The sequence below is a fragment of the Salvelinus fontinalis genome, unplaced genomic scaffold (assembly GCF_029448725.1).
Source record: "Salvelinus fontinalis isolate EN_2023a unplaced genomic scaffold, ASM2944872v1 scaffold_0232, whole genome shotgun sequence".
NCBI classification, from domain to species: domain Eukaryota; kingdom Metazoa; phylum Chordata; class Actinopteri; order Salmoniformes; family Salmonidae; genus Salvelinus; species Salvelinus fontinalis.
Genome location: NW_026600441.1, coordinates 236798 through 260399, shown reverse-complemented (window position 1 = coordinate 260399; position 23602 = coordinate 236798). Strand labels below are relative to the sequence as shown.

The following is a 23602-nucleotide window of genomic DNA, read 5'->3' as shown; positions in this document are numbered from 1 at the left end:
CATACATGCAAAGCATGCGCTCTACCACTGAGCTACATCCCCTTTCTGGGAAAAATTAAAATGTTTATTTTTTTGTATTATTTCACCTTTATTTACCCGGAAAGCTTGTGGAGAACAAGTTCTCATTTACAACTACTACCTGGCTAAGATAAAGCAAAGCAGTGCAACACAAACAACAACACAGAGTTACACATTTAGAATAAACAAACGTACAGTCAATTACATAATAGTAGAAAAAAAAGAATGTCTATACATAGTGTTTGCAAATGTCGTGAGGAGGTAAGACAATAAATATGCCATAGTAGCGAATGAATTACAATTTAGCAAATTAACACTGGTGTGATAGATGAGCAGATGATGATGTGCAAGTAGAAATACTGGTGTGCAAAAGAGCAGAAAGTAAATAAAAACCAAATGGGGATGAGGTAGGTAGATTGGGTGGGCTATTTACAGATGGGCTATGTACAGCTGCAGTGATCGGTTAGCTGCACAGATAGCTGATGTTTAAAGTTAGTGAGGGAAATATAAGTCTCCATCCAGCTTCAGCGATTTTTGCAATTCGTTCCAGTCATTGGCAGCAGAGAACTGGAAGGAAAGGCGGCCAAAGGAGGTGTTGGTTTTGGGGATGACCAGTGAGATATACCTGCTGGAGCGCGTGCTACGGGTGGGTGTTGTTATCGTGACCAGTAAGCTGAGATAAGGCGGAGCCTGACCTAGCATAGACTTATAGATGACCTGGAGCCAGTGGGTCTGGCGTGACGAATATGTAACGAGGGCCAGCCGACTAGAGCATACAGGTCGCAGTGGGCATATCAATACAATTAACTCTTTCTTTACACTGTTCTAATGAAAGTACATTTCCATAATAACAGCTATCTTCCGTAAACGTCGAACAAGGATTGAACCCATGTGCTTCAGTTTACAAAAACAGATGACTTAGCACATCTATTTCCTTCTTAGAACGTCAACATTCTGGAAAGTGGGAGTTGTGCAAAAGCTAATTTATCCTCTAACGCCTCACAAACCCGGATCCGGGAACACCCCCATCACAAAAGCTGACTAGCATAGCCTAGACTAAAGTTACAGGGATATCATAAAATAAAATGTTCATGAAATCACAAGTCCAAGACACCTAATGAAAGATACAGATCCTGTGAATAAAGCCACCATTTCAGATTTTTAAAATGTTTTACAGGGAAGACACAATATGTAAATCTATTAGCTAACCACGTTAGCAAAAGACACCACTCTCATACTCCACCATTTTCTTACTGCATCAGTAGCTATCACAAATTTGACCAAATAAAGATATAAATAGCCACTAACCAAGAAACAACCTCATCAGATGACAGTCTGATAACATATTTATTGTATAGCATAGGTTTTGTTAGAAAAATGTGCATATTTCAGGTATAAATCATAGTTTACAATTGCAGCCCCCATCACAACTGTCACTAAAATGACTAGAATAACTACAGAGACCATCGTGTATTAGCTAATTACTCATCATAAAACATTTCTTAAAAATACACAGCGTACAGCAGATGAAAGACACAGATCTTGTGAATATAGCCAATACGTCAGATTTTCTAAGTGTTTTACAGCGAAAACACAATATAGCGTTATCTTAGCTTACTACAATAGTCAGTCACACAGCAGCATTGATTCAAGGCAAAAATAGCAATAACGTTATAAACCACCAAACACTATTAACTTCTTGCAACTATAGGGGGTGCTGTTTCGCATTAGCATAATTTCCTCTACACATTAAACGGCTTCCTACTCAATTATTGCTCGTACAATATGCATATTATAACTTTTATCGGATAGAAAACACTCTCTAGTTTCTATAGCCGTTGGAATTTTGTCTCTGAGTGAAACAGAACTCAATCTACAGCACTTTTCATGATAGGGAGTCAGATTTCAGACATCTTGGCACCTGATCTGGAGTCAGTTTAAAGGTCCGTGTAAACGCTATGGAGAAACAGACACTTCTTACGTCTTCCCCTGGATGTCAGTGCGTGATGACGATTTGAATGGTGTCGATTGCGCAATCAGTCCCTCTATAAACCACCAAATACCGGAAGTAGCTTCCCTTTGCTGCCTGCGTCTTGCGCGAGAAGGACATCGGACTCGCCTCCTTCCAACCTGTTGTTTAGCCAGTAATATTTCTCCGGTCATGTTTTTACCCGTTATAGGTGTTAACAGCATCATAAGGTAGTTAATTTGAACCGTTTTATAGCAATTTAGATCCGTTTAGTGCGATTTTGAGGCATTGCTTTGTTATGCACTTTCAAGCACTGGGCACGTTTCGGGGTCCCGGTCGAACGTTAGTGGGCATTTCGACGGACAGAGGACATCTTTCGACCAAATGAAGATTAGACCCAAGAAAGGATACATTGCCCAAGATACTGATGGAACATCACCTCACAGTAAGAAATATTTAAGATGATAAATCGTTGTTCTGTAGAAAAATGTTAAACGCACGTTCCGCCATCTTGTTTGCTATAGCTTCGCTTGGCGAACCCTGTATTGCACAGTAAGGATAATTTTAGAAATGTAATTCCGCGATTGCATAAAGAACTAATTTGTCTTTCGATAGCTGTCCAACTTATATTTTTTTAGTCAAGTTTATGAATAGATATCTATGAGACAAGATCACTGTGAAAGAGGGCGACCGACATTTTCAGGCTAGTTTTGCTAGTATTGTCATTGTATAACCACGTTTTTTTATGGCTAAATATGCACATTTTCGAACAAACTCTAGATGTATGTTGTAATATGATGTTTCAGGAGTGTCATCGGAAGAATTCTGAGAAGGTTAGTGAAAAAATGAATATTTTTTGGCGATGATTACGTTATCGCTCTCTTTGGCTTGAATCAATGCTCTGGTAACGTTTGCACATGTGGTATGCTAATATAACGATTTATTGTGTTTTCGCTGTAAAACACTTAGAACATCTGAAATATTGTCTGAATTCACAAGATCTGTGTCTTTCCATTGCTATGTGCTGTGTATTTTTAAGAAATGTTTTATGATGAGTAAATTGGTAAAACACGTTGCTCTCTGTAGTAATTCTAGTCGCTTTGGTGAGATTTGTGATGGTGGCTGCAATGGCAAACTATGATTTATACCTGAAATATGCACATTTGTCTAACAAAACCTATCCTATACAATAAATATGTCATCAGACTGTCATCTGATGAGGTTTTTTCTTGGTTAGTGGCTATCAATATCTTAGTTTAGCCGAATTGGTGATAGCTACTGGTGGAGAGAAAAAATGGTGGACAAAGAAAATTGTTGTCTTTTGCTAACGTGGTTAGCTAATAGATTTACATATTGTGTCTTCCCTGTAAAACATTTTAAAAATCAGAGATGATGGCTTGAATCACAAGATCTGTATCTTTCATTTGGTGTCTTGGACTTGTGATTGAATGATATTTAGATGCTACTATTTAATTGTGACGCTATGCTAGCGATGCTAATCAGTGTGGGGGTGGGGGGGTGGGGGGTGCTCCCGGACCCGGGGTAGATGCTCGTGAAAGGTTAATTTTTCACTAACTTTCTCAGAATTCTTCAGATGACAGTCCTGTAACATCATATAGCACAAATAATATAGAGTTGGTTCGAAAATGTGCATATTTAGCCGCACAATTTGTGGTTACACACCGTGATTAGTGGGCAAACAATCAAGCAATCTGTCCTGCGCCATCTTGGAAAGGCACCTAGTCTTATCGAAAGCTATTCATAAACTTGACTAAAAAAATACAGGTTGGACAGCAATTGAAAGACAAATTAGTTCTTAACATGTATGCGGTCCAAAGTTAATCCCCGACTTCTCTGCTGAGTCTATTTAGTTGTTAAATTAGCTTTTGCACAACTCCCACTTTCCAGAATGTTGATATTCTAAGAAAGAAATAGATGTGCTAAGTCATCTGTTTTGTAAACTGAAGCACATGGGTTCAATCCTTGTTCGATGTTTACGGAAGATAGCTGATATTATGGAAATGTACTTTCATTAGAACAGTGTTAATTAGAAAGAGTTAATTGTATTGATATGGCCACTGCGACCTGTATGCTCTCCTCGGCTGGCCCTCGTTACATATTCGTCACACCAGACCCACTGGTTCTAGGTCATCTATAAGTTTATGCTAGGTCAAGCTCCACCTTATCTCCGCTTACTGGTCACGATAACAACACCCACCCGTAGCACGCGCTCCAGCAGGTATATCTCACTGGTCATCCCCAAAACCAACACCTCCTTTGGCCGCCTTTCCTTCCAGTTCTCTGCTGCCAATGACTGGAACGAATTGCAAAAATCGCTGAAGCTGGATGGAGACTTATATTTCCCTCACTAACTTTAAACATCAGCTATCTGAGCAGCTAACCGATCACTGCAGCTGTAGATAGCCCATCTGTAAATATCCCACCCAATCTACCTACCTCATCCCCATTTTGTTTTAATTTACTTTCTGCTCTTTTGCACACCAGTATTTCTACCTGCACATCATCATCTGCTCATCTATCACACCAGTGTTAATTTGCTAAATTGTAATTCATTCGCTACTATGGCCTATTTATTGCCTTACCTCCTCACGACATTTGCAAACACTATGTATAGACATTCTTTTTTTTCTACTATTATGTAATTGACTGTACGTTTGTTTATTCTAAATGTGTAACTCTGTGTTGTTGTTTGTGTTGCACTGCTTTGCTTTATCTTAGCCAGGTCGCAGTTGTAAATGAGAACTTGTCCTCCACTAGCTTTCCTGGTAAATGAAAGGTGAAATAATACAAAAAAAGAAACATTTTCATATTTCACAGAAAGGGGATGTAGCTCAGTGGTAGAGCGCATGCTTCGCATGTATGAGGTCCTGGGTTCAATCCCCAGCTTCTCCAATTTACATTTTTGCATTGACCAAAAACCTACTTTCCAGAATGTTGAAATTCTTAGCAGGAAACAGAGATGTGCTAAATCATTTGGTCTTGTAATCGGAAGAACATGCTTTCAATCCCTGTTCGCACATTTATAGAACAGAAGTGGCATGGTTGCCAACTTTTATGGCATCATTTTCAAAAACTGAAGTTCATGTGTTCGATCCCTGTCCGTAACTGTTTTAAGAATTGCTGCTATCATTTCATTGTAGTTTCAATGGAGTGGTGTATATAAAAAGTATATTGAATTAATATTCCATTTTCTCAGTAAATGAAATGGGATGGAAGCTCAGAGGGGGAGTGCATGCTGTATATGTTTGAGGTCCTCTGTTCAATCCCAAGATTCTCCACTGAATTTATTTGTTTGCCAAATTCACAGTTACACAACTACTACTTTCCAGAATGTTGATATACATTGTTGTATAGGTAGGCATGGTGGCCAAGTGGCAAGGCGTCGGTCTCGTAAACCGAAGATCATGGGTTCAAATCCCATCCGTGCCTTCATGAAAGACATCTGATACCATTGAAATGTACTCTCATTGGAGCACTGTAGAAAAAGCAAGTTTTTCAATGTGGCATCACAACTACTAGAGAAAGGGGATGTGTCTCTACGTTAGAGCCAATACTTAACATGTATGCGGTCCAAAGTTAATCCCCGACTTCTCTGCTGAGTCTATTTAGTTGTTAACCTGTCTAGGATGAGGGTGCCGCTAGCGCCCCCACCCCCACTGAAAAGGCAGAGCCGCGAAATTCAAAAAAATTATTTTTTTAAAATATTTAACTTTCACACATTAAAGTCCAATACAGCTAATGAAAGACACAGATCTTGTGAATCCAGCAAACATGTCCGATTTTTAAAATGTTTTACAGGGAAGACACAATATGTAAAGATGTAAATCTATTAGCTAAAAACACATTAGCATAATCCACCATCTTTCTTTTTCCACCAACAACAGTAGCTATCACTAATTCGGCTAAACTAAGATATTTATAGCCCCTAACCAAGAAAAAAACTCATCAGATGACAGTCTGATAACATATTTATGGTATGGGATAGGTTTTGTTAGAAAAATGTGCATATTTCAGGTAGATGGCATAGGTTACAATTGCTCCCCACCGTCACAAATGGACTATAATAACTACATAGAGCAACGTGTTTACCTACTTACTAATCATCAAACATTTCGTAAAAATACACAGCATACACTAATCGAAAGACACAGATCCTGTGAATACAGACAATATTTCAGATTTTCTAAGTGTCTTACAGCGAAAACACAATAAATCGTTATATTAGCATAGCACATGTGCAAACATTACCCCAGCATTAATTCTAGCCAAAGTGTGCGATAACGTAAACATCGCCAAAATATATTAATTTTTTCACTAACCTTCTCAGAATTCTTCAGATGACACCCCTGTAACATCACATTACAACATGCATATACAGTTTGTTCGAAAATGTGCATATTTAGCCACCAAATTCATGGTTAGACAATGGGGAAAGTAGCCCAGCTGGTGAGAAAATGTCCGTGCGCCATATTAGACAGTGATCTACTCGTATACATAAATACTCATAAACGTGACTAAAAAATATAGGGTGGACAGCGATTGATAGACAATTTAATTCTTAATACAATCGCGGAATTACATTTTTTAAATTATCCTTACTTTTCAATACAGTTTGCGCCAAGCGAAGCTACGTCAAAAAACATGGCGTCCTAAGCCACTAACATTTTTCGACAGAAACACGATTTATCATAATAAAAATGTCCTACTTTGAGCTGTTCTTCCATCAGTATCTTGGGCAAAGGATCCTTTCTTGGGTCTAATCGTCTTTTGGTGGAAAGCTGTCCTCTTGCCATGTGGAAATGCCAACTGCATTCAGCATGAACTGGAAGCGTGCCCAGCGATTCACAGCGTTTCAGAAATAAATGTCCCAAAATCACACTAAACGGATATAAATTGCTATAAAACGCTTTAAATTAACTACCTTATGATGTTTTTAACTCCTATAACGAGTCTTAACATGACCGGAGAAAGATTACTCCCAACACTAATGCTTGGAACAGGTGCGGGTCGGTGTCCTCCACGCGCATGACGCAGCTGCAAAAGACTTACTAGCTACAGGGTTTTTTAATTTATAGTGCCTGTGAACGCGCAATCGACCCCATTCAAATCGTCATCACGTAAAGGCATCCAGGGGAAGACGTAAGCAGTGTCCGTATACTCATAGGAATAACATTGGCTTTAAAACTGACTCCAGAACAGTGGCCAAAATTTCTGAAATCTGACTCCATGTCAGGGAAATTGCTGTAGAATGGGTTCTGTTCCACTTAGAGACAAAATTTAAACTCCTATAGAAACTATAGACTGTTTTCTATCCAATAATAATAATAATATGCATATTGTACGATCAAGAATTTTGTAGGAAGCCGTTTCAAAAATTACACGATTACCATAAATAGTGACAACAGCGCCCCCAGCCTCAACAGGTTAAATTAGCTTTTGCACAACTCCCACTTTCCAGAATGTTGACATTCTAAGAAAGAAATAGATGTGCTAAGTCATCTATTTTTGTAAACTGAAGCACATGGGTTCAATCCTTGTTCGATGTTTACGGAAGATAGCTGATATTATGGAAATGTACTTTCATTAGAACAGTGTTAATTAGAAAGAGTTAATTGTATTGATATGGCCACTGCGACCTGTATGCTCTAATCGGCTGGCCCTCGTTACATATTCGTCACGCCAGACCCACTGGCTCCAGGTCATCTATAAGTCTATGCTAGGTCAAGCTCCACCTTATCTCCGCTTACTGGTCACGATAACAACACCCACCCGTAGCACGCGCTCCAGCAGGTATATCTCACTGGTCATCCCCAAAACCAACACCTCCTTTGGCCGCCTTTCCTTCCAGTTCTCTGCTGCCATTGACTGGAACGAATTGCAAAAATCGCTGAAGCTGGATGGAGACTTATATTTCCCTCACTAACTTTAAACATCAGCTATCTGAGCAGCTAACCGATCACTGCAGCTGTAGATAGCCCATCTGTAAATATCCCACCCAATCTACCTACCTCATCCCCATTTTGTTTTAATTTACTTTCTGCTCTTTTGCACACCAGTATTTCTACTTGCACATCATCATCTGCTCATCTATCACACCAGTGTTAATTTGCTAAATTGTAATTCATTCGCTACTATGGCATATTTATTGCCTTACCTCCTCACGACATTTGCAAACACTATGTATAGACATTCTTTTTTTCTACTATTATGTAATTGACTGTACGTTTGTTTATTCTAAATGTGTAACTCTGTGTTGTTGTTTGTGTTGCACTGCTTTGCTTTATCTTAGCCAGGTCGCAGTTGTAAATGAGAACTTGTTCTCCACAAGCTTTCCTGGTAAATAAAGGTGAAATAATACAAAAAAAGAAACATTTTAATATTTCCCAGAAAGGGGATGTAGCTCAGTGGTAGAGCGCATGCTTTGCATGTATGATGTCCTGGGTTCAATCCCCAGCTTCTCCAATTTACATTTTTGCATTGACCCAAAACCTACTTTCCAGAATGTTGAAATTCTTAGCAGGAAACAGAGATGTGCTAAATCATTTGGTCTTGTAATCTGAAGAACATGCTTTCAATCCCTGTTCGCAAATTTATAGAACAGAAGTGGCATGGTTGCCAACTTTTATGACATAATTTTCAAAAACTGAAGTTCATGTGTTCGATCCCTGTCCGTAACTGTTTTAAGAATTGCTGCTATCATTTCATTGTAGTTTCAATGGAGTGGTGTATATAAAAAGTATATTCAATTAATATTCAATTTTCTCAGTAATTGAAATGGGATGAAAGCTCAGAGGGGGAGTGCATGCTGTATATGTTTGAGGTCCTCTGTTCAATCCCAAGATTCTCCACTGAATTTATTTGTTTGCCAAATTCACAGTTACACAACTACTACTTTCCAGAATGTTGATATACATCCTTGAAAAGGTAGGCATGGTGGCCAAGTGGTAAGGCTTCGGTCTCGTAAACCGAAGATCATGGGTTCAAATCCCATCCGTGCCTTCATTAAAGACATCTGATACCATTGAAATGTACTCTCATTGGAGCACTGTAGAAAAAGCAAGTTTTTCAAAGTGTTATCACAACTACTAGAGAAAGGGGATGTGTCTCTACGTTAGAGCCAATACTTAACATGTATGCGGTCCAAAGTTAATGCCCGACTTCTCTGCTGAGTCTATTTAGTTGTTAAATTAGCTTTTGCACAACTCCCACTTTCCAGAATGTTGACATTCTAAGAAGGAAATAGATGTGCTAAGTCATCTATTTTTGTAAACTGAAGCACATGGGTTCAATCCTTGTTCGACGTTTACGGAAGATAGCTGTTATTATGGAAATGTACTTACATTAGAACAGTGTAAAGAAAGAGTTAATTGTATTGATACGGCCACTGCGACCTGTATGCTCTAGTCGGCTGGCCCTCGTTACATGTTCGTCACGCCAGACCCACTGGCTCCAGGTCATCTATAAGTCTATGCTAGGTCAAGCTCCGCCTTATCTCAGCTTACTGGTCACGGTAACAACACCCACCCGTAGCACGCGCTCCAGCAGGTATATCTCACTGGTCATCCCCAAAACCAACACCTCCTTTGGCCGCCTTTCCTTCCAGTTCTCTGCTGCCAATGACTGGAACGAATTGCAAAAATCGCTGAAGCTGGATGGAGACTTATATTTCCCTCACTAACTTTAAACATCAGCTATCTGAGCAGCTAACCGATCACTGCAGCTGTAGATAGCCCATCTGTAAATAGCCCACCCAATCTACCTACCTCATCCCCATTTTGTTATTTACTTTCTGCTCTTTTGCACACCAGTATTTCTACTTGCACATCATCATCTGCTCATCTATCACACCAGTGTTAATTTGCTAAATTGTAATTCATTCGCTATATGGCCTTACCTCCTCACGACATTTGCAAACACTATGTATAGACATTCTATTTTTTCTACTATTATGTAATTGACTATACGTTTGTTTATTCTAAATGTGTAACTGTGTTGCTGTTTGTGTTGCACTGCTTTGCTTTATCTTAGCCAGGTCGCAGTTTTAAATGAGAACTTGTTCACCACAAGCTTTCCTGGTAAATAAAGGTGAAATAATACAAAAAAAGAAAGATTTTAATACTTCCCAAAATGGGGATGTAGCTCAGTGGTAGAGCGCATGCTTCGCATGTATGAGTTCCTTGGTTCAATCCCCAGCTTCTCAAATTTGCATTGACCCAAAACCTACTTTCCAGAATTTTGAAATTATTAGCAGGAAACAGAGATGTTCTAAATCATTTGGTCTTGTAATCTGAAGAACATGCTTTCAATCCCTGTTCGCACATTTATAGAATAGAAGTGGCATGGTTGCCAACTTTTATGACATAATTTTCAAAAACTGAAGTTCATGTGTTCGATCCCTGTCCGTAACTGTTTTAAGAATTGCTGCTATCATTTCATTGTAGTTTCAATGGAGTGGTGTATATAAAAAGTATATTGTATTAATATTGCATTTTCTCAGTAAATGAAATGGGATGGAAGCTCAGAAGGGGAGTGCATGCTGTATATGTTTGAGGTCCTCTGTTCAAACCCAAGATTCTCCACTGAATTAATTTGTTTGCCAAATTCACAGTTACACAACTACTACTTTCCAGAATGTTGATATACATTGTTGTATAGGTAGGCATGGTGGCCAAGTGGTAAGGCGTCGGTCTCGTAAACCGAACATCATGGGTTCAAATCCCATCCGTGCGTTCATGAAAGACATCTGATAACATTGAAATGTTCTCTCATTGGAGCGCTATAGAAAAAGCAAGTTTTTCAATATGGCATCAAAATTACTAGAGAAAGGGGATGTGTTTCTACGTTAGAGCCAATACTTAACATGTATGCGGTCCAAAGTTAATCCCCAACTTCTCTGCTGAGTCTATTTAGTTGTTAAATTAGCTTTTGCACAACTCCCACTTTCCAGAATGTTGACATTCTAAGAAGGAAATAGATGTGCTAAGTCATCTATTTTTGTAAACTGAAGCACATGGGTTCAATCCTTGTTCGTCGTTTACGGAAGATAGCTGTTATTATGGAAATGTACTTTCATTAGAACAGTGTAAAGAAAGAGTTAATTGTATTGATATGGCCACTGCGACCTGTATGCTCTAGTCGGCTGGCCCTCGTTACATATTCGTCACGCCAGACCCACTGGCTCCAGGTCATCTATAAGTCTATGCTAGGTCAAGCTCCGCCTTATCTCAGCTTACTGGTCACGATAACAACACCCACCCGTAGCACGCGCTCCAGCAGGTATATCTCACTGGTCATCCCCAAAACCAACACCTCCTTTGGCCGCCTTTCCTTCCAGTTCTCTGCTGCCAATGACTGGAACGAATTGCAAAAATCGCTGAAGCTGGATGGAGACTTATATTTCCCTCACTAACTTTAAACATCAGCTATCTGAGCAGCTAACCGATCACTGCAGCTGTAGATAGCCCATCTGTAAATAGCCCACCCAATCTACCTACCTCATCCCCATTTGGTTTTTATTTACTTTCTGCTCTTTTGCACACCAGTATTTCTACTTGCACATCATCATCTGCTCATCTATCACACCAGTGTTAATTTGCTAAATTGTAATTCATTCGCTACTATGGCATATTTATTGCCTTACCTCCTCACGACATTTGCAAACACTATGTATAGACATTCTTTTTTTTCTACTATTATGTAATTGACTGTACGTTTGTTTATTCTAAATGTGTAACTCTGTGTTGTTGTTTGTGTTGCACTGCTTTGCTTTATCTTAGCCAGGTAGTAGTTGTAAATGAGAACTTGTTCTCCACAAGCTTTCCTGGTAAATAAAGGTGAAATAATATAAAAAAAGAAACATTTTCTTATTTCACAGGACGGGGATGTAGCTCAGTGGTAGAGCGCATGCTTTGCATGTATGAGGTCCTGGGTTCAATCCCCAGCTTCTCCAATTTACATTTTTGCATTGACCCAAAGCCTACTTTCCAGAATGTTGAAATTCTTAGCAGGAAACAGAGATGTGCTAAATCATTTGGTCTTGTAATCTGAAGAACATGCTTTCAATCCCTGTTCGCACATTTATAGAACAGAAGTGGCATGGTTGCCAACTTTTATGACATAATTTTCAAAAACTGAAGTTCATGTGTTCGATCCCTGTCCGTAACTGTTTTAAGAATTGCTGCTATCATTTCATTGTAGTTTCAATGGAGTGGTGTATATAAAAAGTATATTGAATTAATATTCCATTTTCTCAGTAAATGAAATGGGATGGAAGCTCAGAGGGGGAGTGCATGCTGTATATGTTTGAGGTCCTCTGTTCAATCCCAAGATTCTCCACTGAATTTATTTGTTTGCCAAATTCACAGTTACACAACTACTACTTTCCAGAATGTTGATATACATCGTTGTATAGGTAGGCATGGTGGCCAAGTGGTAAGACGTCGGTCTTGTAAACCGAAGATCATGGGTTCAAATCCCTTTCGTGCCTTCATGAAAGACATCTGATACCATTGAAATGTTCTCTCATTGGAGCACTGTAGAAAAAGCAAGTTGTTCAATGTGGCATCACAACTACTACGTTAGAGCCAATACTTAACATGTATGCAGTCCAAAGTTAATCCCCGACTTCTCTGCTGAGTCTATTTAGTTGTTAAATTAGCTTTTGCACAACTCCCACTTTCCAGAATGTTGACATTCTAAGAAGGAAATAGATGTGCTAAGTCATCTATTTTTGTAAACTGAAGCACATGGGTTCAATCCTTGTTCGACGTTTACGGAAGATAGCTGTTATTATGGAAATGTACTTTCATTAGAACAGTGTAAAGAAATAGTTAATTGTATTGATATGGCCACTGCGACCTGTATGCTCTAGTCGGCTGGCCCTCGTTACATATTCGTCACGCCAGACCCACTGGCTCCAGGTCATCTATAAGTCTATGCTAGGTCAAGCTCCGCCTTATCTCAGCTTACTGGTCACGATAACAACACCCACCCGTAGCACGCGCTCCAGCAGGTATATCTCACTGGTCATCCCCAAAACCAACACCTCCTTTGGCCGCCTTTCCTTCCAGTTCTCTGCTGCCAATGACTGGAACGAATTGCAAAAATCGCTGAAGCTGGATGGAGACTTATATTTCCCTCACTAACTTTAAACATCAGCTATCTGAGCAGCTAACCGATCACTGCAGCTGTACATAGCCCATCTGTAAATAGCCCACCCAATCTACCTACCTCATCCCCATTTGGTTTTTATTTACTTTCTGCTCTTTTGCACACCAGTATTTCTACTTGCACATCATCATCTGCTCATCTATCACACCAGTGTTAATTTGCTAAATTGTAATTCATTCGCTACTATGGCATATTTATTGCCTTACCTCCTCACGACATTTGCAAACACTATGTATAGACATTCTTTTTTTTCTACTATTATGTAATTGACTGTACGTTTGTTTATTCTAAATGTGTAACTCTGTGTTGTTGTTTGTGTTGCACTGCTTTGCTTTATCTTAGCCAGGTAGTAGTTGTAAATGAGAACTTGTTCTCCACAAGCTTTCCGGGTAAATAAAGGTGAAATAATACAAAAAAAGAAACATTTTAATATTTCCCAGAAAGGGGATGTAGCTCAGTGGTAGAGCGCATGCTTTGCATGTATGAGGTCCTGGGTTCAATCCCCAGCTTCTCCAATTTACATTTTTGCATTGACCCAAAACCTACTTTCCAGAATGTTGAAATTCTTAGCAGGAAACAGAGATGTGCTAAATCATTTGGTCTTGTAATCTGAAGAACATGCTTTCAATCCCTGTTCGCACATTTATAGAACAGAAGTGGCATGGTTGCCAACTTTTATGACATAATTTTCAAAAACTGAAGTTCATGTGTTCGATCCCTGTCCGTAACTGTTTTAAGAATTGCTGCTATCATTTCATTGTAGTTTCAATGGAGTGGTGTATATAAAAAGTATATTGAATTAATATTCCATTTTCTCAGTAAATGAAATGGGATGGAAGCTCAGAGGGGGAGTGCATGCTGTATATGTTTGAGGTCCTCTGTTCAATCCCAAGATTCTCCACTGAATTTATTTGTTTGCCAAATTCACAGTTACACAACTACTACTTTCCAGAATGTTGATATACATCATTGTATAGGTAGGCATGGTGGCCAAGTGGTAAGACGTCGGTCTCGTAAACCGAAGATCATGGGTTCAAATCCCATCCGTGCCTTCATGAAAGACATCTGATACCATTGAAATGTACTCTCATTGGAGCACTGTAGAAAAAGCAAGTTTTTCAATACGGCATCACAACTACTAGAGAAAGGGGATGTGTCTTTACGGTAGAGCCAATACTTAGCCTGTTGAGGATATTTATGCTAATTGGGTAATTTTTGAAACGGCTTCCCACAAAATCCTTGATCGTACAATATGCATATTATTACTATTATTGGATTGAAAACAGTCTATAGTTTCTATAGGAGTTGAAATTTTGTCTCTAAGTGGAACAGAGCCCATTCTACAGCAATTTCCCTGACATGGATTCAGATTTCAGAAATGTTGGCCACTGTTCTGAAGTCAGTTAAAAGGGCACTGTTATTGCTATGACTGTACGGACACTTCTTACGTCTTCCCCTGGATGCCTTTACGTGATGACGATTCCAATGGGGTCGATTGCGCGTTCACAGGCCCTATAAATCAAAAAACCCTGTAGCTAGCAAGTCTTTTCTTGGTGCGTCACGCGCGTGGAGGACACCGACCCTCTCCTGTTCCAAGCGTTAGTTTAGCCTGTTATATTTCTCCGGTCATCTTTTCACTCGTTATAGGAGTTAAAAACATCATAAGGTAGTTAATTTAAAGCGTTTTATAGCAATTTATATCCGTTTAGTGCGATTTTGGGACATTTATTTTTGAAACGATGTGAATAGCTGGGCACGCTTTTCAGTTCATCCCGAACGCAGTTGGCATTTCCACATGGCAAGAGGACAGCTTTCCACCAAAAGACGATTACTCCCAAGAAAGGATCCTTTGCCCAAGATACTGATGGAAGAACAGCTCAAGGTAGGACATTTTTATTATGATAAATCGTGTTTCTGTCGAAAAATTTTAGTGGCTTAGGACGCCATGTTTTTTGACGTAGCTTCGCTTGGCGCAAACTGTATTGAAAAGTAAGGATAAATTAAAAAATGTAATTCCGCAATTGTATTAAGAATTCAATTGTCTATCAATCCCTGTCCACCCTATATTTTTTAGTCACGTTTATGAGTATTTATGTATAAGAGTAGATCACTGTCTAAGTGGCGCAAGGACATTTTCTGACCAGCTGAGCTACATTTCACATTGTCTAACCATGATTTTGGTGGCTAAATATAAACATTTTCGATCAAACTCTATATGGATTGTGTAATATGATGTTACAGGAGTGTCATCGGAAGAATTCTGAGAAGGTTAGTGAAAAAATTAATATCTTTTGGCGATGTTGACTTTTATCGCTCACTTTGGCTAGAATCAATGCTGGGCTGCTATGTGCTATGTGCTATGCTAATATAACGATTTATTGTGTTTTCGCTGTAAGACACTTAGAAAATCTGAAATATTGTCTGTATTCACAGGATCTGTGTCTTTCGATTCGTGTATGCTGTGTATTTTTACGAAATGTTTGATGATTAGTAAGTAGGTAAACACGTTGCTCTAAGTAGTTTTTCTATTCCATTTGTGACGGTGGGTGCAATTGTAACCTATGCCATCTACCTGAAATATGCACTTTTTTCTAACAAAACCTATCCCATACCATAAATATGTTATCAGACTGTCATCTAATGAGTTTTTTTGTTGGTTAGGGGCTATAAATATCTTAGTTTAGCCGAATTGGTGATGGCTACTGGTGTTGGTGGACAAATAAAAGATGGTGGATTATGCTAATGTGTTTTTAGGTAATAGATGTACATCTTTACATATTGTGTCTTCCCTGTAAAACATTTTAAAAATCGGACATGTTGACTGGATTCACAAGATCTGTGTCTTTCATTAGCTGTATTGGACTTTAATGTGTGAAAGTTAAATATTTAAAAAAAATATTTTTTTTGAATTTCGCGGCACTGGTTTTTCAGTGGGGGGGGGGGGTGTGCCGCTAGCGCCACGCTGATCCTAGACAGGTTAACTTGTATGCAGTCCAAAGTTAATCCCCAACATCTCTGCTGAGTCTATTTAGTTGTTAAGTATTGGCTCTAACGTAGAGACACATCACCTTTCTCTAGTAGTTGTGATGCCACATCGAAAAACGTGCTTTTTCTACAGTGCTCCAATGAGAGTTCATTTCAATGGTATCAGATGTCTTTCATGAAGGCACGGATGGGATTTGAACCCATGATCTTCGGTTTGCGAGACCGACGGCTTACCACTTGGCCACCATGCCTACCTATTCAATGATGTATATCAACATTCTGGAAAGTAGTAGTTGTGTAACTGTGAATTTGGCAAACAAATAAACTCAGTGGAGAATCTTGGGATTGAACAGAGGACCTCAAACATATACAGCATGCACTCCCCCTCTGAGCTTCCATCCCATTTCATTTGCTGAGAAAATTGAATATTAATTCAATATACTTTTTATATACACCACTCCATTGAAACTACAATGAAATGATAGCAGCAATTCTTAAAACAGTTACGGACAGGGATCGAACACATGAACTTCAGTTTTTTAAAATTATGTCATAAAAGTTGGCAACCATGCCACTTCTGTTCTATAAATGTGCGAACAGGGATTGAAAGCATGTTCTTCAGATTACAAGACCAAATGATTTAGCACATCTCTGTTTCCTGCTAAGAATTTCAACATTCTGGAAAGTAGGTTTTGGGTCAATGCAAAAATGTAAATTGGAGAAGCTGGGGATTGAACCCAGGACCTCATACATGCAAAGCATGCGCTCTACCACTGAGCTTCATCCCCTTTCTTGGTAATATTAAAATGTTTCTTCTTTTGTATTATTTCACCTTTATTTACCAGGAAAGCTTGTGGAGAACAAGTTCTCATTTACAACTGCGACCAGGGGCCTGTTGCACAAAACTAGGATAAGGGATTAAGCCAGGATATCTTGGTGATCCTGGCTCAATTGATCCGTAATCCGGTTGCACTAAAGATGGATAGGGGGCAGGAGGATATGTTATGGTATAAATTACCATGGAGATTTATTCTGTGGAGCTAGCCTGCTCCAGACCAGGCTAAATTCCAGGATCTATTTAATCTCATCCCTAATGTCAGTCAGCAGTCACCACAAATGGAAACCAATAGTTATTTCACTGCTCACTATACATTGTTATCACATATAACTAGACCCACTGTCATTATTTAAACGTTTGTGATCATTAATTTCAATGATTTTGGATAAAAAATAATTTTTAGATGATGTTGCTATCATTAGATAATTTACAGTTTCCCATAGACTATAAGGCTATATATAAAATGATAGAATTTTAGGGCCACAGAGGGGAAAAAAACACAAGTAATAATATTGTAACCAGTTGTTTTAAAGGAGGACAGTTGTTAAAATGACAGATGTGGGGCATTTCGTGAAATTGTACTTCAGTATGGTTTCATAAACAAAGACATGCTGATGTGCCAGAATATTAAGTATCACATTGTCATAAGTATCAAAACAATATGTAGCTTTTCTGCAGAAAGAACCAGCCTCATAAATTTATGACTTTATCCTTTTTCTTCAGTGTGGCCCTAGTACTCTGTCATATAAACAAATACACATTCCATATGAATATAAAAACACAATGTGTAACATTATGTTCCTTTATTGAATAAGGACAAAACCAGGCAGGTAAACCATCAGCTCCTTTCGAAACTGAAGTCACAGTGACTCTACAAGATGGAAAGCACAGAATCCAAGCATATTATACAAAATGATACATACACATTCAAAGGTCTGTATATAACACACCCTGCATGTCTGCACACTAAAATAAATGTAGGACAAATCCATACACATCAACTGAACAGACAAATGAATGGATGCAGTAGCCTCCCTGCAGCCTTGTATTACACACAGTATACCGCACAAACATCATAAGAGGCCAAATTCGTAAAAAAACGAACCCAAAAAAACCCAAATTCCTCTGCCACCGCAGGACATATTTAACCAAAATTGAAAGTACACATACTAACTAAAATAATTCAACACATATTGGTCCCTCAGCAGCCGACCACTGTCGTCATCAGGGAAGATTGCCGGATTGTCCCAGTCCATGGCTGGTGGCACTCTGGGGGCCCTCTCCTTCCTCAGGCAGGCCACATTGTGGAGGACAGCACAAGCCACAGTAATATCACATGCCCTAACAGGGCTGACCCTTAATTTGTGACGGCAGTGAAAGCGTGCCTTCAGGAGGCCAAAGGTCATTTCAACTCTGGCCCTGGTCCTGGCATGGGCATGGTTGTAGGTCTGCTGTGCTTCCTGGGGGTCTGTGAAAGGTGTCAGGAGAAAAGGCTGGCAGCCATACCCCCTGTCTCCCAGCAACACACCAGAGAATTCACCTGTCAACACAAAATCTCATCATTACTACCTCATAAACACAGTGATATTCTTGACACAGCCATGATGGTTATAAATAGGGGTTGTGTGGCTTACCTTGTGATAGGCACTGATAGATTTCAGAGGCCCGAAAGATTCTGGAGTCATGGACTGAGCCAGGCCATTTTGCCACAACATTGCTGATCACACAGTCAGCATTGCAGACCATCTGAAATCATAAGATGAGGAGTATTACACCAATCAATGCACATCACTGGCAATGCAGAGTGTTCGTCAATGGACAATATCAAAAAGTTATGTTCACCTGAACATTAATGCTGTGAAAGGATTTCCTATTCACAAAATCGGCCTCATGGGCACCTGAGGGGGCTTTTATCCTTATGTGTGTGCAGTCCACTGCACCAATGACATTGGGGAAACCTGTCACACAAAGTAATGAGTATCCTACTATGTGTTAACAGTTGTCCTGTAATTTGTAGATCCTCTTACCTGCAATCCTATAGAACTCCTCTTTGATGTCACAGAGTCTTCTGTGGCCAGGGAAGGAGATGAAGACATCTGCTAATGCTTTGATAGCCAGACACACACTCCTTATTGTGCGGCAAATTGTGGCCTTGTTCAGCTGTTCTGCATCCCCCACTGAGTACAGGAAGGCTCCACTAGCAAAAAAGGGCAAGGCCACACAAACCATTTGCTCCACACTCAGTGCATGGCTCCGTGCAGTGCGGTGCTTAATCCTGGGACCCAGTAGTCTGCATAGATACCTGATGCCATCTGCAGAAAACCTGTATCTTTCATATAGATGGTCATCAGGGAAGGCCAGTGGGTCCAACCGGTCCCTGAAGACCCTTTCTCGCCTGAAGGCTCTCCTCAGCACAAGTGCTTCTTCATCCACCACATCTCGCACGAATGGGCATGCCATTGTCAGAGCAGAAAGGAACACACAATTTTGGGCCTTCATATAGGCTAGTGGCCACACCTGGTGCTGGGGGGGTGGGCAAAAGAGGGCGATGCCTTATAACGATGACTTGGTTGTACTGATTGCTGGGAAAATAAAAAAAACCTTAGAAAGATGCCACCGTCCTGTGTGCTCACAATAAGAGCTCATATGTCATGGCTCACTTGACTTTACGAGAATATACCTAATTTTTATTTTGAGCTGTGTCATCTTCTTGGAGCTGGGGGAGGAAAGAAAAATAATGATTAATACATTTGTGTTACAGTTAGCATACAGTGTACATTGAAGGCATATCTCACCTCCCTCTCAAGTTTTTTTATTTCAAGGTCCAGTTTCCTAATTGTCCTCTTTTTTATTTCGGACTCCAGTGCAAGATTTTCCATCTTTTTCTTCTTGTACTGAATGTCTATGTCTGCCAGTTCTATTTGGCGCCGGAGGTGGTTGCCATACAACTTTCTGATAGCTTGTGAGCTCTGTGAACACAATACAATTAGCGCAGCTGGAATTTGGCAGGATGTGGTGTCCTTTTATTAATACGCACTATGTTGCCAGGCTGGTTTTCCCACTGTATAGCATCTGGGTCCTGTAAAAGAAATTAGATTTTTTGATTTTGATGAGGACTCCTCACCATTGTAGAGTAAATAGTACTTTCACAGTCTTAACATGATACCTCATGCCTTCTGGAATCCAGAGAGATGGTCTCCTCCTCATCATCGTCTCCATCATGTGCTGTTGCTGCTGCACTGGGGCCTTCACCCTATCACATTTAATCGGATTCATATTGAAGCTAGTAGACAAGACATGCCAGGCCTACAGTATGCCTTTGATGGAGTACTCACTGGATCAGCATCGTCTGGTGCTTGTGCTGGTGGCTCTAACAGGAACACAGTGCTGCCAGACACTGCAAGGCAATAGGTAAACCAAAGTCAGACAGTCCAAATTGATTCAATATGAATGTGGTTGTATCCCATGTAGAGATGGAAGGACATACCTTGAATGAAGCGGGTGGCATCTTGGGAGGAACCTATGCTCGTCTCTTTCCCCCCAGGGATCCCCTCTAAGACGGGCCTGCCTTTATTTAGCTCCAAGGCCATGTCCTCTGCTGGGGTAAGGTCAGCCTTTGGTGACCCACCAACAGTGCCTTGTCTGTGGGTATTCTTTTTCACTGCTAAAACAGTACAGACAATGTGTGAGCAGGCAACTTCTGGGTACAATATATGCTTGTGCTTTGTTAAATATTAGTCAGGGACCATACCATTCTGCAGAATGTTCTTGTATTTGATTTTGACCTGCTGCCATGTCCGTTTTGGCCCGTTCATGTTTAATCTACACACACACACACACACACACACACATTTAATGGAGTCACACTGCAAAAAATTACTTGGTATTTTTGTCTTGTTTTCAGTAAAAATATCAAAAAATGTATCATAGCTTTATACAGTGTGATGGAGTTACTTTACACAATTTCACTCATATCTGCAGTGCATTTCAATTAAAAATTTAACCGTTTCATAATTACAGTACAACTGCATTTTTGGAGATGTGAATTAAATATTTGAATTGTAATTGTGATGTTTCAGCGGAGCGGTGACTGTGTAATTGTGCACTACTTACGCATTCAGGCGGTCTGCAATACTTTGCCACGCTTTTTCTCTTTGCTTTATCACTGTGGCGGTGTTGCCTTTCTTCTTAATTATATCTTTAACCTCCTCGTATGCCTCCATGAGGATTTGTGCTTCCGACGGGGAAAAGTACGCGGCTCTAGTTGCCATGGTAAATCAGTTAATCTGTGATCTGTGGCGGGGTCTATTTGAGTGAGCCGTGAGCGCGCACCTATCCAGGATTGGTTTCACCTGGCTTAATGAATCCGTGTCTGCTCATCCTGGCTTGGTCTTTGTGCAACCAATTAAGCCTGGACGCACATGTTTTGGCTTCATTGAGCTCAGCTGAGTCATTTATCCCGGATGTCTTAATTCTACTTTTGTGCAACAGGCCCCTGGCTAAGATAAAGCAAAGCAGTGCAACACAAACAACAACACAGAGTTACACATTTAGAATAAACAAACGTACAGTCAATTACATAATAGTAGAAAAAAAAGAATGTCTATACATAGTGTTTGCAAATGTCGTGAGGAGGTAAGGCAATAAATAGGCCATAGTAGCGAATGAATTACAATTTAGCAAATTAACACTGGTGTGATAGATGAGCAGATGATGATGTGCAAGTAGAAATACTGGTGTGCAAAAGAGCAGAAAGTAAATAAAAACCAAATGGGGATGAGGTAGGTAGATTGGGTGGGCTATTTACAGATGGGCTATGTACAGCTGCAGTGATCGGTTAGCTGCTCAGATAGCTGATGTTTGAAGTTAGTGAGGGAAATATAAGTCTCCATCCAGCTTCAGCGATTTTTGCAATTCGTTCCAGTCATTGGCAGCAGAGAACTGGAAGGAAAGGCGGCCAAAGGAGGTGTTGGTTTTGGGGATGACCAGTGAGATATACCTGCTGGAGCGCGTGCTACGGGTGGGTGTTGTTATCGTGACCAGTAAGCTGAGATAAGGCGGAGCTTGACCTAGCATAGACTTATAGATGACCTGGAGCCAGTGGGTCTGGCGTGACGAATATGTATGGAGGTACAGCCGACTAGAGCATACAGGTCGCAGTGGCCATATCAATACAATTAACTCTTTCTTTACACTGTTCTAATGAAAGTACATTTCCATAATAACAGCTATCTTCCGTAAACGTCGAACAAGGGTTGAACCCATGTGCTTCAGTTTACAAAAACAGATGACTTAGCACATCTATTTCCTTCTTAGAATGTCAACATTCTGGAAAGTGGGAGTTGTGCAAAAGCTAATTTAACAACTAAATAGACTCGGCAGAGAAGTCAGGGATTAACTTTGGACCGCATACATGTTAAGTATTTGCTCTAACATAGAGACACATCCCCTTTTCTCTAGTAGTTGTGATGCCATATTGAAAAACTTTCTGTTTTAACAGTGCTCAAATGAGAGTACATTTCAATGGTATCAGATGTCTTTCATGAAGGCACGGATGGGATTTGAACCCATGATCTTCGGTTTACGAGACCGACGCCTTACCACTTGGCCACCATGCCTATCTATACAGTAATATATATCAACATTCTGGAAAGTAGTATTTGTGTAAATGTGAATTTGGCAAACAAATAAACTCAGCGGAGAATCTTGGGATTGAACCGAGGGCCTCAAACATATACAGCATGCACTCCCCCTCTGAGCTTCCATCCCATTTCATTTGCTGAGAAAATGGAATATTAATTCAATATACTTTTTATATACACCACTCCATTGAAACTACAATGAAATGATAGCAGCAATTCTTAAAACAGTTACGGACAGGGATCGAACACATGAACTTCAGTTTTTTAAAATGATGCCATAAAAGTTGGCAACCATGCCACTTCTGTTCTATAAATGTGCGAACAGGGATTGAAGCATGTTCTTCAGATTACAAGTGTCATGACGTTGGGTTGGGGGTAGGTTTATGAAAGTCATAAATACCTCTTTCCACCTTTTTCTCTCTCCCTACTATAACTGATGTGACATAAAGAAACCCATGGGTTAACATAGAGATTCTGGGTAACATCAGAAGTTGGGGGAAATGAACTATATTCTGGTAATTCGACCAACTGAACACATGCGGTGGTACTTAAGGTATATTATGTCAGTTCGGTTGCCCTCTGACACATTCTCATCAAGGTTTGAATGACATAAACTCTACTGTGGAAAGTCTAAATGTCAGAGATATCGGATTCACATGGAATTGTTGTTTAATTCAAATGTTTGAATATGACATTATTTGTGAAGAGCTGAAATGTAATTTTAGCTTCCAAATGAGAGATCTGTGCTTTCATAAGTTTTCCTCTGCTCACAGTGGTCTGCCCCTGTGAAGAGGCATGGGTTATAATAGACTTTTCAGACACACCCCTCTCCCTCCACTATAAAAGCCATTTTCCCAGAAAATAACTTGCTGTTCCGGGTATGCTAGGATGATGATCCAGTGTCAGAATGGTTCAGATAATCACTATAGATGAAGCCAACATCAGCATGGACTTTGATTG

At 39.9% G+C, this 23602-nt stretch overlaps 11 non-coding genes across 11 annotated transcripts; 9 read left to right on the top strand and 2 right to left on the bottom strand.

Annotated features, from left to right (window-relative positions):
- Window positions 1-4828: 4828 nt before the first annotated feature.
- On the top strand, window positions 4829-4900 carry trnaa-cgc (transfer RNA alanine (anticodon CGC)). The gene has a single exon. It is a non-coding gene; the product is annotated as a tRNA-Ala (tRNA).
- Window positions 4901-5365: 465 nt separating this feature from the next.
- trnat-cgu (transfer RNA threonine (anticodon CGU)) lies at window positions 5366-5437 on the top strand. The gene has a single exon. It is a non-coding gene; the product is annotated as a tRNA-Thr (tRNA).
- A 2961-nt stretch (window positions 5438-8398) lies between these two features.
- On the top strand, window positions 8399-8470 carry trnaa-ugc (transfer RNA alanine (anticodon UGC)). The gene has a single exon. It is a non-coding gene; the product is annotated as a tRNA-Ala (tRNA).
- A 465-nt stretch (window positions 8471-8935) lies between these two features.
- trnat-cgu (transfer RNA threonine (anticodon CGU)) lies at window positions 8936-9007 on the top strand. The gene has a single exon. It is a non-coding gene; the product is annotated as a tRNA-Thr (tRNA).
- Window positions 9008-10666: 1659 nt separating this feature from the next.
- On the top strand, window positions 10667-10741 carry trnat-cgu (transfer RNA threonine (anticodon CGU)). Its single transcript has one exon. It is a non-coding gene; the product is annotated as a tRNA-Thr (tRNA).
- Window positions 10742-11885: 1144 nt separating this feature from the next.
- trnaa-ugc (transfer RNA alanine (anticodon UGC)) lies at window positions 11886-11957 on the top strand. Its single transcript has one exon. It is a non-coding gene; the product is annotated as a tRNA-Ala (tRNA).
- Window positions 11958-12422: 465 nt separating this feature from the next.
- On the top strand, window positions 12423-12494 carry trnat-ugu (transfer RNA threonine (anticodon UGU)). Its single transcript has one exon. It is a non-coding gene; the product is annotated as a tRNA-Thr (tRNA).
- Window positions 12495-13620: 1126 nt separating this feature from the next.
- trnaa-ugc (transfer RNA alanine (anticodon UGC)) lies at window positions 13621-13692 on the top strand. Its single transcript has one exon. It is a non-coding gene; the product is annotated as a tRNA-Ala (tRNA).
- Window positions 13693-14157: 465 nt separating this feature from the next.
- Window positions 14158-14229, top strand: trnat-cgu (transfer RNA threonine (anticodon CGU)). The gene has a single exon. It is a non-coding gene; the product is annotated as a tRNA-Thr (tRNA).
- A 2112-nt stretch (window positions 14230-16341) lies between these two features.
- trnaa-cgc (transfer RNA alanine (anticodon CGC)) lies at window positions 16342-16413 on the bottom strand. Its single transcript has one exon. It is a non-coding gene; the product is annotated as a tRNA-Ala (tRNA).
- Window positions 16414-22546: 6133 nt separating this feature from the next.
- On the bottom strand, window positions 22547-22618 carry trnat-cgu (transfer RNA threonine (anticodon CGU)). The gene has a single exon. It is a non-coding gene; the product is annotated as a tRNA-Thr (tRNA).
- Between the last annotated feature and the right edge of the window lie 984 nt (window positions 22619-23602).